Genomic DNA, 11,792 nt, shown 5'->3' with positions numbered 1-11,792 from the left:
GAAATAACGTTTTCAATTTCCCCTTCTTGGATTGGCTCATCTAATTGTTTAGCTATTGTATCAGATAATTCAGAAACATGTATATTTTGTAGGTAATTTGCTATTCTAGTTTCATCAGAACAGGTATCAGTGTCTTCGTATAAAACCTTATAAAACTCTGAAAATTCTTCAGCTATTTCTTTAGGTTTTAAGATGAATTTATTGCCCGATTTTAGCTTTTGAACTACATTTGATGACTGTTGTTTTTTAAGTCTAAAGGCCAAAAGTCTGCTCGCTCTATTTCCATTTTCATAATACTGCTGTTTAGCAAAACGAAGGTTACCTTCAATCTTTCCTGATAGTAAGTCTTGAAGCTCTCTGCGGGTCTTATTTAAATCATTCAGAATTCTTGGTTCCCTACCCTTTTTATGTTCATGTTCGAGATCTCTGATTTTATCTTCTAAGTCTTTTTGTTTGGCTATCTTTTGTCTTTTTTTTGCTGTCGCGTAGGATATAATACTGCCTCTTAAATAGGCCTTTGCACAGTCCCACAACATGATAGGAGATGTTTCAGGAGTGTTGTTAATATCCAAATAACTCTTAAACTCAGCTTTAACAAAAGTAATGAAATCCTTGTCATTAAGGAGAGAGGCATTAAGTCTCCATTGCTTGAAAGATGGTGTCAAGCCTATATCCCACTGGAGAGTAACAGGTGCATGATCAGAGATCGTGATGGGCAATATTGTGATATCTTCAATTCTATGTAGTTCGGCTTTAGCAGTAAAAAAGTAATCTATCCGTGAGTAGGATGCATATCGATTTGAATAAAAAGTAAAATTTCTCTCCTTTGGGAATTTGGATCGCCACACATCCACTAGACCAGCTTCTACAGATACATTTTTAAGCATTTTACCCATCTTAGGTATGGGGGTTTGAGAAGCTGATTGTCTGTCTAAATTTGACATCACACAATTAAAATCTCCCCCCATAATCAGAAGGCCGGAGCTGTACTCTGCAATCATATTGAAAACTGACTTAATAAACCCCGGTGCATCTTCATTGGGAGCATATACATTTATAAAGGACACTGCTGTTCCATCAATTAACCCATTTACCAATAAAACTCTACCCTCCCTGTCTTTATGCACTAATGTTTCAGTAAAGTTAATTTGCCTATGTATTAAAATGGCCACGCCCCTTTTCCTACCAGAACAATGTGACGAGAAATAAACTTTATCGGCCCAAGACTTGTTTAATTTCTGATGTTCAGCATCTGATAGGTGTGTTTCCTGTAAAAGTGCTACGTGACACTTTAATTGTCTGAGTTGCAATAGTACTTTCTTCCTTTTGATTGGATTATGCAGACCCTTCACATTATAACTTGTTACAGTTAATGTACTCATGGCTAATTTAAAAGATATATTGTAATATTAAATTGTGCTGGGGGTAGAGACCTAACAGAGTACCAATCATTTGAGTGAGGTGAATGCTAGAAACCATGATGATTAAGTCAAATGAAAACTCTAATGCTTTGTTGTACATTTTTTCTAAACTTAGCAAAACTGAAATACAAATGCTCTGTTGTTTTTTTGGTGTAATTAGATCCCCGGGGAACAGAAGGATCAGAACGCAAAAAACAAAATAATCATTAAAGGTGAATGTTAATGACATAGTGCAAAAAAGTGGGTTAAAGTCCCTAGCCACTATATTAAGCAGCAACAAACACAACCGAGGAAAGTTGGCTGTGTACAATAACAGTTAAAAGTAGAAAGATTAAAGAAAGGGGAAAAAAAAAGGGTGTAGGAGCTCAGACCCCTGCAGGTATACATAAAAATAGGCAATTAAACATATAGAATCTACCAATAGTATTAATACCAACGGTATAGATGAGCCGGTTCTGACTGGGAGTTTGTAATGTAAAAAAAAAAAACTGGTTAGAAGCAACAATGTTAGGCACATATCCACTAATAAAACCAGTATACAAAAGCAAAATAGCAGACCATACTCACAGTTAGTGTTTGAACAACTTAAAACAATATTTCAGTGGTGAAATTTACTGGACCAGTTCGCACTAAATCAGCGTTTAAGGATTCAGATACAGCCTACGTTTCAGTTTCAGTAGTTGTAGCGAGGATGGTCTTCTTGATGTAGTCCATAGCCTTAACTGCGTCGCTGAACTCTTTACTGTCCTCCTTGTACGTGATCTTAAATCTTGCAGGATAAAGTAGACCAAAACGCACGTCCCTTCGTCCTCTTAGAGCTTTCCGTGCATCCGTGAAGGCGGCGCGTGCCTTGGCCACACTGGTGGTGTAATCTGGAAAAATTGCTATTCTTTTACCATTGTAGATCAGCGGGGATTGGTCTTTGGCTCTCCTCAGGATGTCAGCAGCGTCTCCATCATAATGCAGCTTTGCAATGATGACACGGGGTCTTTCTGTATCTCCCGGTTTTTTAGGTGCGAACGCTCGGTGTGAGCGATCGATTTTTACATCTCGGTCCATCCGCAGAGCCTCTTTAATAATTTTAGAGACCTCTTTAGGGCTGGCAGAGTTCGGCTGCTCCTCAACGCCGACTATTCGGATATTTCCGCGTCTCAGCCTTCCCTCCATGTCCTCACACTTGTCCCGCAGTTTGACCATCACACTCTGAAGTTCAGTCACAGTAGTCTGTAGTGTATTCACCTCATCAGACCATGATGACAGACCACCTTTCACATCTTCGATGTCCGTCTCGATGGAGGCGATTTCTGCACGGATAGCGGTAGCATTGCTGGCTATTTCGGCCCTCACAGCGTTAATGTCAGCCCTAAGTGTAGTGAACTCTTCAGACAGTGCACTCCTCATTTCCTCTCTTATGATTTTGGAAAGTTCTCCTCGTAAAGAGGCTAAAATATCAGCTTTTATCTCCTCGCTCATACCAGAGCTCGTAGATTGTGGAACGTTGTCTTCTGGAGTGTGCTGCCTCGTGGATCTGGTGTTAGCCTCTAGCTTTGATGCGCTACCGTGATACTTGAATTTACGAAGTTTATCCGCCATTTAACATGTAACATCGACAGGAACCGACTTCTTTAAAGTCCCAAACTATTATCGATCCAGTTTAAGTCCCCTTTAGTTATAGGTTGCCATTTTTAAAACATAAATGTTCATAAACCTGCGGGAGCTCTGAAATATCCGTCTTCACTCCATCTTGGCTCACTGGCCACCAGCTGTATGTAACTTTTAAATGTGTTTTAGCAATGTGAATCAGCAAAAATGGAAATGTCACTTTTTTAGAATATTCTATTTAAAAAGATAATTTATTAAATCCACAAAAGTTTACAGGTGTTTATTTTAAAGTGGCCAAACAATGTGTTTTATTCTTGGTTTGCATATTCACATTTTTATAAATGCCACCTCTGATGCAGATTCTGTTTTCTCTGCAGTGGGAAAAAATATTTTTTGTTGATACTAGTCAATTTCATTGGTAAAAGCCATATAGTGACTTAAAAATGACTAAATGGGTCATTTTTATGAGTCGCTCGTTGTGTGAGGTGAGTGAATCGCCCGCTGTGTGAGGAGAGTGAGTCGCTCGTTGTGTGAGTAGAGTGAGCCGCTGCGTGAGGAAAGTGGACAGTGCTTTTCCGGAGACCACGATGATTGGTCAAAGTTGCTGAAAAGTTTTGGTGATTGGTCAAAATTGCAAGTCGCACTGAATTCACAGGGATTTGTTGAAGTTGCGTTAATAGTTGCGATCGCAACATCGCTGCTTTATGAGTTTTTTTTAACATTAATATGAGTTCCCCTAGCCTGCCTTTGGTCCCCCAGTGGCTAGAAATGGCGATAGGTGTAAACCAAGCCCTGGGTGTTCTGCTCCGCCTTTGAGAAAATGAAAGCTCAGATGGGCCAGTCTGGAATCTTCCATATATATGATGTCCAGAGATGGGAAGTAATGAAGTACAAATACTTCGTTACTGTACTCAGGTAGATTTTTCAGATATTTTTACTTTACTTTACTACTTATTTTTGTGCCGACTTTTTACTTATACTCCTTACATTTTAACACCAATATCAGTACTTTCTACTCCTTACATTTTACAAAATTGTCTCGTAACTTTAGTTTAAAATAATTTCAAATGGAGTTACCGTTATTATTTTTCGCGTCATCACCTACGTTGCACTTGACGCACCACTACAAGACGACTTGACAGATTCGGCGGTAAATCATTGCAGCTTGATGGCGGTAACGACAGCGCATACTAGTATGGACGGCGGCATTATAGAAAATGGAGATCCCAGAGATTCGACAGACACGCAGCAAGACATTCCCAATCATCCTTGGCCTTATCTGAGAGAGATGTTTGATATAGTAGGCATCAAGAATGACTCCTGGCAAATGTGCTGCAAATTGTGCCAACCGAAACACCACGAACTGCTGGCTTACAAGAATTCACCATCGAATTTGAAAAAACACATAGAGGTAAATGCATCTTTTTTGTTGTTATCAAAAAAGCCATTTGTTGTGTAAGGGTGGAATTCCTGCAGTGGTTCATGCTGCAAGAACTGCCGAATGACTAAAGAAACGTTATTGGCAAGATGGTAGAAAGCTGCACATTTCTTGTCTATTACCACCCACTGCCACTTATACCAACGACGGAAATAAGTGCAGTTACAATAGCTTAATATTTGTGGGAGAGCATTGCTATAGATGATAGTGATGATATTGTATTGCAATATGTAGCACTTCAAAGTCAATACCAAAACAAAACTAGTTAGTACATTAGTTGCAATTGAAAAGGTTTAATGACAAATTATGGTTATGGTTACACTTAAAATAGTTACAAAATATATGAGATGAGATGATGATAACTTATACTATTAATTGTACCCAGCATATATGAAAAATGTTACCTGAGAGAAAGAGAAAGAGAGAGAGAGAGAGAAGAGGAGGCCCCAAGAAAGGGACCCAGAGAAGAAGATAGCCAGAGCATCAAAGAGCCAGAGCAACAGTTTTTTTTTTATCAACAAATCTTAACAATCTTCTTTTATCCTTTCCTTGACCATGTGACTAAAACCCAACTGTGAGACATTCACATTCACTGACCAATCAGATAATTACACTTCCACCACTGTACTAAAGGTGTGACAATTCATCGACCCCCAAAGTACAAACATTTGGCCTGCAGGCCTAGATCACTATCAGCCCCTCTGTGCCTTAGGAACTCCAAATGGTCATTGTGGTAGGAAAAGGGGGTAGAAAAACAGTCAAGCAAATATCTTTGTTCATTTAAAATATCTTGGATTATTTTCAATCCTACAGTTGTTTGTTTAAGTAAATTTATTAAGTTTACGTTAATGGTCAGTTACATTTGTTCTCCTGCTAGCAATGACGATGCCTTGGTTCACTAGCATTTAACGTTAGTTAAGTAACTTACTTAACCCAAGTAACGTTGAGGTTAGCTAGCGTTCAGTTTATTTGAAAATAATCTAATACTAGCTGATACAATATCTGCATGTATAGCATTTACAGTGTATTGAAACGTTAAGGAATAATTATAGGCTATATACACTGTGATCAGGGTCCGAAATTAACACCCGCCAAGTGCCAAATCTGGGTAGATTAGATTTTCTGTTTGGCGAGTAAATCTCAAAAGGCTATCCGCCACACTGGCGGGTGAATGTTCATACCAAAATATGAAATTTTAAGCGTGCAAGCGCTCTTTTGAAATCATGGAGGGGTCTGAAATTGTCATCGTAGGTGCATGTCCACTGTGAGAGACATAATCTAAAAAAAAAAAATCCAGAAATCACAATATATGATTTTTTAACTATTTATTTGTATGATACAGCTGCAAATAAGTATTTGAACACCTGTCTATCAGCTAGAATTCTGACCCTCAAAGACTTGTTAGTCTGCCTTTAAAATGTCCACCTCCACTCCATTTATTATCCTAAATTAGATGCACCTGTTTGAGGTCGTTAGCTGCATAAAGACACCTGTCCACCCCATACAATCAGTAAGAATCCAACTACTAACATGGCCAAGACCAAAGAGCTGTCCAAAGACACTAGAGACAAAATTGTACACCTCCACAAGGCTGGAAAGGGCTACGGGGAAATTGCCAAGCAGCTTGGTGAAAAAAGGTCCACTGTTGGAGCAATCATTAGAAAATGGAAGAAGCTAAACATGACTGTCAATCTCCCTCGGACTGGGGCTCCATGCAAGATCTCACCTCGTGGGGTCTCAATGATCCTATGAAAGGTGAGAAATCAGCCCAGAACTACACGGGAGGAGCTGGTCAATGACCTGAAAAGAGCTGGGACCACCGTTTCCAAGGTTACTGTTGGTAATACACTAAGACGTCATGGTTTGAAATCATGCATGGCACGGAAGGTTCCCCTGCTTAAACCAGCACATGTCAAGGCCCGTCTTAAGTTTGCCAATGACCATTTGGATGATCCAGAGGAGTCATAGGAGAAAGTCATGTGGTCAGATGAGACCAAAATAGAACTTTTTGGTCATAATTCCACTAAACGTGTTTGGAGGAAGAAGAATGATGAGTACCATCCCAAGAACACCATCCCTACTGTGAAGCATGGGGGTGGTAGCATCATGCTTTGGGGGTGTTTTTCTGCACATGGGACAGGGCGACTGCACTGTATTAAGGAGAGGATGACCGGGGCCATGTATTGCGAGATTTTGGGGAACAACCTCCTTCCCTCAGTTAGAGCATTGAAGATGGGTCGAGGCTGGGTCTTCCAACATGACAATGACCCGAAGCACACAGCCAGGATAACCAAGGAGTGGCTCTGTAAGAAGCATATCAAGGTTCTGGCGTGGCCTAGCCAGTCTCCAGACCTAAACCCAATAGAGAATCTTTGGAGGGAGCTCAAACTCTGTGTTTCTCAGCGACAGCCCAGAAACCTGACTGATCTAGAGAAGATCTGTGTGGAGGAGTGGACCAAAATCCCTCCTGCAGTGTGTGCAAACCTGGTGAAAAACTACAGGAAACGTTTGATCTCTGTAATTGCAAACAAAGGCTACTGTAACAAATATTAACATTGATTTTCTCAGGTTTTCAAATACTTATTTGCAGCTGTATCATACAAATAAATAGTTAAAAAATCATACATTTTTTTATTTTTTATGTCTACCTATCAGATTCAAGCATTCAACGGCCCTGTAGTATAATGTCACTGCATTTAATCAAAGGCTTGAACAAACTGACAGAACAACAGAGAATACGGTGAGTTAGAGTTGTCAAAAAGTCTTCGGTACCAAACGTGTTTTAATTCTGTAAAACATGTTGTAACGCTTCTTGAAGGCGCCATTTTAAATTCGAGTTTAAATTCATCATAACGAGCGCGGGATTTGACGTTTACGGTCGCTGCTGAGAATGGAGAAATAGGGCCCTGTTTTAAGGATCTAAGAGTATGGTCTAAAGCGCAGAGTGCAAGTCACTTACAGTGTGTCTGAATCCACTTTTGCTAGTTTAAAGGGTTAGTTCACCCAAAAATGAAAATTCTGTCAGTAATTACTCACCCTCATGTTGTTCCAGCCCTGTAAGACTTTCGTTCATCTTCAGAACACAAATTAAGATATTTTTGATGAAATCTGCGAGCTGTCTCACTGCTCCATAGGCTTCTTAAGGGATTGAAACTTGCTGGCCCAGAATAGTTATTAAAGTCTCCGTGAACCCGAAGTTGCAAACGACTTTTCTCCATTGTTGTGACGTATTTCCCAGTGAAAGGGAATATTGAACAGAGGGCAGGGTTTTACTTAGCGCTCCTCCTCTCCATCTCTCGTTCATAGCAGACTAACGGTTCGAGGGGAGTGGTTAAGTGCAAGCCGTCAAACCTACGTCATCAGAAAAAGACGCCATTCCAGACCGGAAGTAACTTTTCAGATTTTGATTAAAGATTACCATGGTAAAAACAATTTTTTAAATATATTTACTTGCACGGATTAATTATTCACCACAAGACTGTAATATGCGCTAACAAAGTAAATAGGGTGAATTTTGATTTCAGTTGGACTTTAAAGACATCGTTAAAATAGTCCAAGTGACTACAGTGGCTCAACCATATGTTTATCAAGCGACGAGAATTCTTTTTGTGCGAAAAAAAAACAAAAAAACACTTGCGTTGTCGCTGCATTGCGCCGGGTGTAAGATAGGGCCTGAAGATCGCTGGATAAAAGGCTAAATTTGGATCTGTTTCTTGCAAACATATGGATTCTAAAGATTTGGTTTACAACGAGCCAATAAAATGGACGTCTTTTGTGAATTTATGTTGTGTTTTGGTGTTACACGAGCATATGGGACACTCAGAGGGTTCGGTTAAGCACTAGTAGAAATGGTGGTGGGGGTTTCCGGTTAGAGAAACTGAAGCAAGAGAGAGAGTGTCCCAGCAGAAGGGTTTTATTCAGATTAGCATAACGAGAATAGTCACTATACATAACAGAAGTTACAATAAATCACGTTATTAAATGTTAAATATGAGGTAGTATTTGTAAACCATAAGTTTGCATTACTTTTGTAAAGAGTCTTCAAGTTGCATTCAAGTATTTAGAATCTAAATATATAGCATAAATAATTTAGCTTACATATTTAAATTATACTGCAGAACATATTCAACTATACAGAATCAGACTAGCTTCAACATGACTTGACATGGATTTGGGCAGCATGCAATTTACATGAAAATATAATTATAATTCAAATTATTATTTGAACTAGTACAGGTCACGGGTGACAGTAACTGAATACACAGAATACTAAAGTTTGAACAGCACAGAATGTAAAATAGATAACTTACTTAAAGGGGGGGTACAATGGTGTTTCATGTATTCAGAGTTGTTTACACTGTTAAAGAGGTGGATTCTCATGCTAAACATGGGCAAAGTTTACAAAAAATATTTTGGCTGAATAACAGAGAATTTCTGTGCCGAAAATCTTACTTCCGGGTTGCTACAAGTTTTGGCTGTTGTTTTTCGATCGTGGATCTAATGACGTAGATCAGAGTGGAACTCCTTATATGAGCATTTCTCCCGGAAAAGCGCGCCCGCGCACACGTCGACTAGACGAGAGCGAGACCGCGCACATCAACGCGCTTCAACAGGAAATCATAGGCGCCCGCGCTGCATAGGATTTGTTCAAGAATGTGTGTATTTGGATGTGAGGGAAAGCTTACCGTGTTCAGCTTTCCAAAGAACCCAGTGTTACAGGAACAGTGGATGCAGTTTGTTTTTCCGGGGCAGCAACGGAGTGTACCAAGTGCGGTTATATGTTCTGGCCATTTCAGTGACGAATGTTTTATTAACAAGGCCCAGGTCGACGCTGGATTTGCAAATCGTTTGCTATTAAAACGTGGAGTGGTCCCAGTGATAAAAGACCCCATTCATGTAAGTACAACTGGATCAGATTTCTGTCTTTTGCTGGAAATCAGCACTACCGCTTGACTCTATAGCTCCGCCTCCAGGACCTCGGCTTTTTCCGGAGAGAATCGGAAAGCTGTATTTTTCTTTTCTAAAAATAATAAAACTAAACACTTTTTGGAGATATTAAGGATCCACTACTACTCTATAGGTACTCAAGATTAACATGAGATTAGGTGAAACTGTGCATGTTATGTACCCTTTAATCACTCACGGAAACAACACACATGAATGAACACAAATGTCCATTTTGTGCAAGAAAACAAGTCAGTCTCTCCGCCTGTGTATATAGACTCTGACACTGGTTCAGAAATGCCCTGACTTGTCCATGCCCGTTCAAGCACCAACAAAGTCACATACATAGATACCTCCAGGGGACGTTGTTGGGCTTTCGTACAGGTGTATTTCATGGTTCTATTGTCAACTATTGTTCTATAGGAGAAAACGCCTTTTGTGTCTCACGGCAAACAAAGTAAATATTACAAAATGGTTAAACGATTAAAGAAATGTTATTCATTTTACGGTTTTATACGAGAACTCCGGTCAATTTTAACATTGAGCTCATTTTTTTGTACATTTGGAGTGCTGTCAATACAGAGAACAACGACAAAAATCGGTTTTGCCTACACCGAGTTATTCTATTTTTAAAATTTGCACCCTGTTGACTTCAATGGGGCAAGTTTTAAACCTGCTTTTAGCCTCTTAACATCCTTGATGTGTCATTACAAGTGCACAGGTCATGTGAGTGATTCCTTCTGAGTGAATCTGACTGCAGTAGATGTGAAAGAAATGGATAAAAATTATGTTAATTCAGCCAGCGCTCATACCTGTATTTACATCCTGTTTTCGGTCGAAGTCCATAGTAATCGATTGTCGAGTTCACGCGCATAGGTTTAGTTACCTATGATCACGCGCGTGAACTCGACAATCAAAAATTTTAGAAAAATCTATTTACCTTTCTAGTAATCCTGAAGACCTCAATTAGCTTGTTCAGGTGTGTTTGATTAGGGTTGAAGCTAAACTATGTAGGACATTGGCCCTCCAGGACCGAAGTTGCCCATCCCATATATATATATATATATATATATATATATATATATATATATATATATATATATATCAGTGGGGATTTCTTTAAGACTGCAAGAGAAGCTCGGCTTCCCCTATAATGTCAAAAAAACTGTCAAAAAAATCGTCTGACTCGATTTCCTTCTCAAACATTCCCATATCGTCAAAGTGCATTTCCCTGTTGAAGCCCATCGTCCATTGACTTCAATGGGGCTGCTTTGAACAGTTTTTTTCAGCGCTTCGAAACTAGACGGTCATTGGAAAAATGCTGCGATTATGTCCCGCCCGCGGATGCTCAGCGTCTCTGAGGTGAATGAGGAGTGGGCTAGCCTGGACTCCGGGCTTCCGCGTGATGATTGGAGGGTCTGTCGATAGGTTGCATCTCCTTTTGATTGACAGCTATTTCATACAATAAAAAGTCGCTGCCACTGAAGCTATTGGAGCTCATTCCCATCGCGGATTTTTCAAGTGATAGTCTAAAGACAAACTGCTGCTACCTATTTCTTGGTATTTGCTTGTCGAAATTGCTAGTCATTTTTCATAATACATTTCACACAATTATACATTTATACCTTTATTATATTATTACTTAGCCTATTATATTTTTTATAATATTATTAGTAATAATTAAAACAATAATTATTAAAATAATAAAAATATATATTATTAGTAGTATTATTATTATACTTTATTATATTATTATTTATACCTTTATTATATTATTACATTTATACAATTACACCTAACTCTGCTGGTCATTGAGAGGACACTGGTCAAGTCACTGGAAAAGACGCCTAGTTGGTACGACAGGGTCACAGAGCATTTTCTTGAAAAGGAACGTAGGGCAGCATTTACGTATAAATAAATGGACAATTTTTATGATGTAGGCCGAAAATGAGCTTCCCCTCTTTGAATATATATATATGAAGAGCTCTTTTCCAAAACGCGATAAATGCCATTTAAAAAAAAAAATGAGTTTGTCATTTCATACCAAATTGCTATATTTCCTTGTTTAAAATGTACTGCAAGATACAAGATGCACTGAGCAGAGTTTTGCCGCTGTAGTGGACACGCACACCGGTGCATTTTTTCCAAAAATGTATGGTTTGTCTGTAAAAAAAAAAAAAAAAAAAAGTCAGTCAGTAATAAATACATTGGCATTCAGTAAAGTGTCGAACCCATAAAAAGTAGAACCATTGTCCACTTTACATAAAACAAATCACGATATGGCCTTGTGTGTGTGAGGGAGAGAGTGAGTGAGTGGCGTTCACACCAAACGCAAATAGAGCGTCTGGTGCAAGGGAAAAACGCGGTCGGAAGCCAATTGCTGTGAG

Source organism: Scardinius erythrophthalmus (genome assembly GCF_964197995.2).
Source record: "Scardinius erythrophthalmus genome assembly, chromosome: 4".
NCBI lineage: Eukaryota > Metazoa > Chordata > Actinopteri > Cypriniformes > Leuciscidae > Scardinius > Scardinius erythrophthalmus.
Note: the sequence above shows the minus strand (reverse complement) of the source record.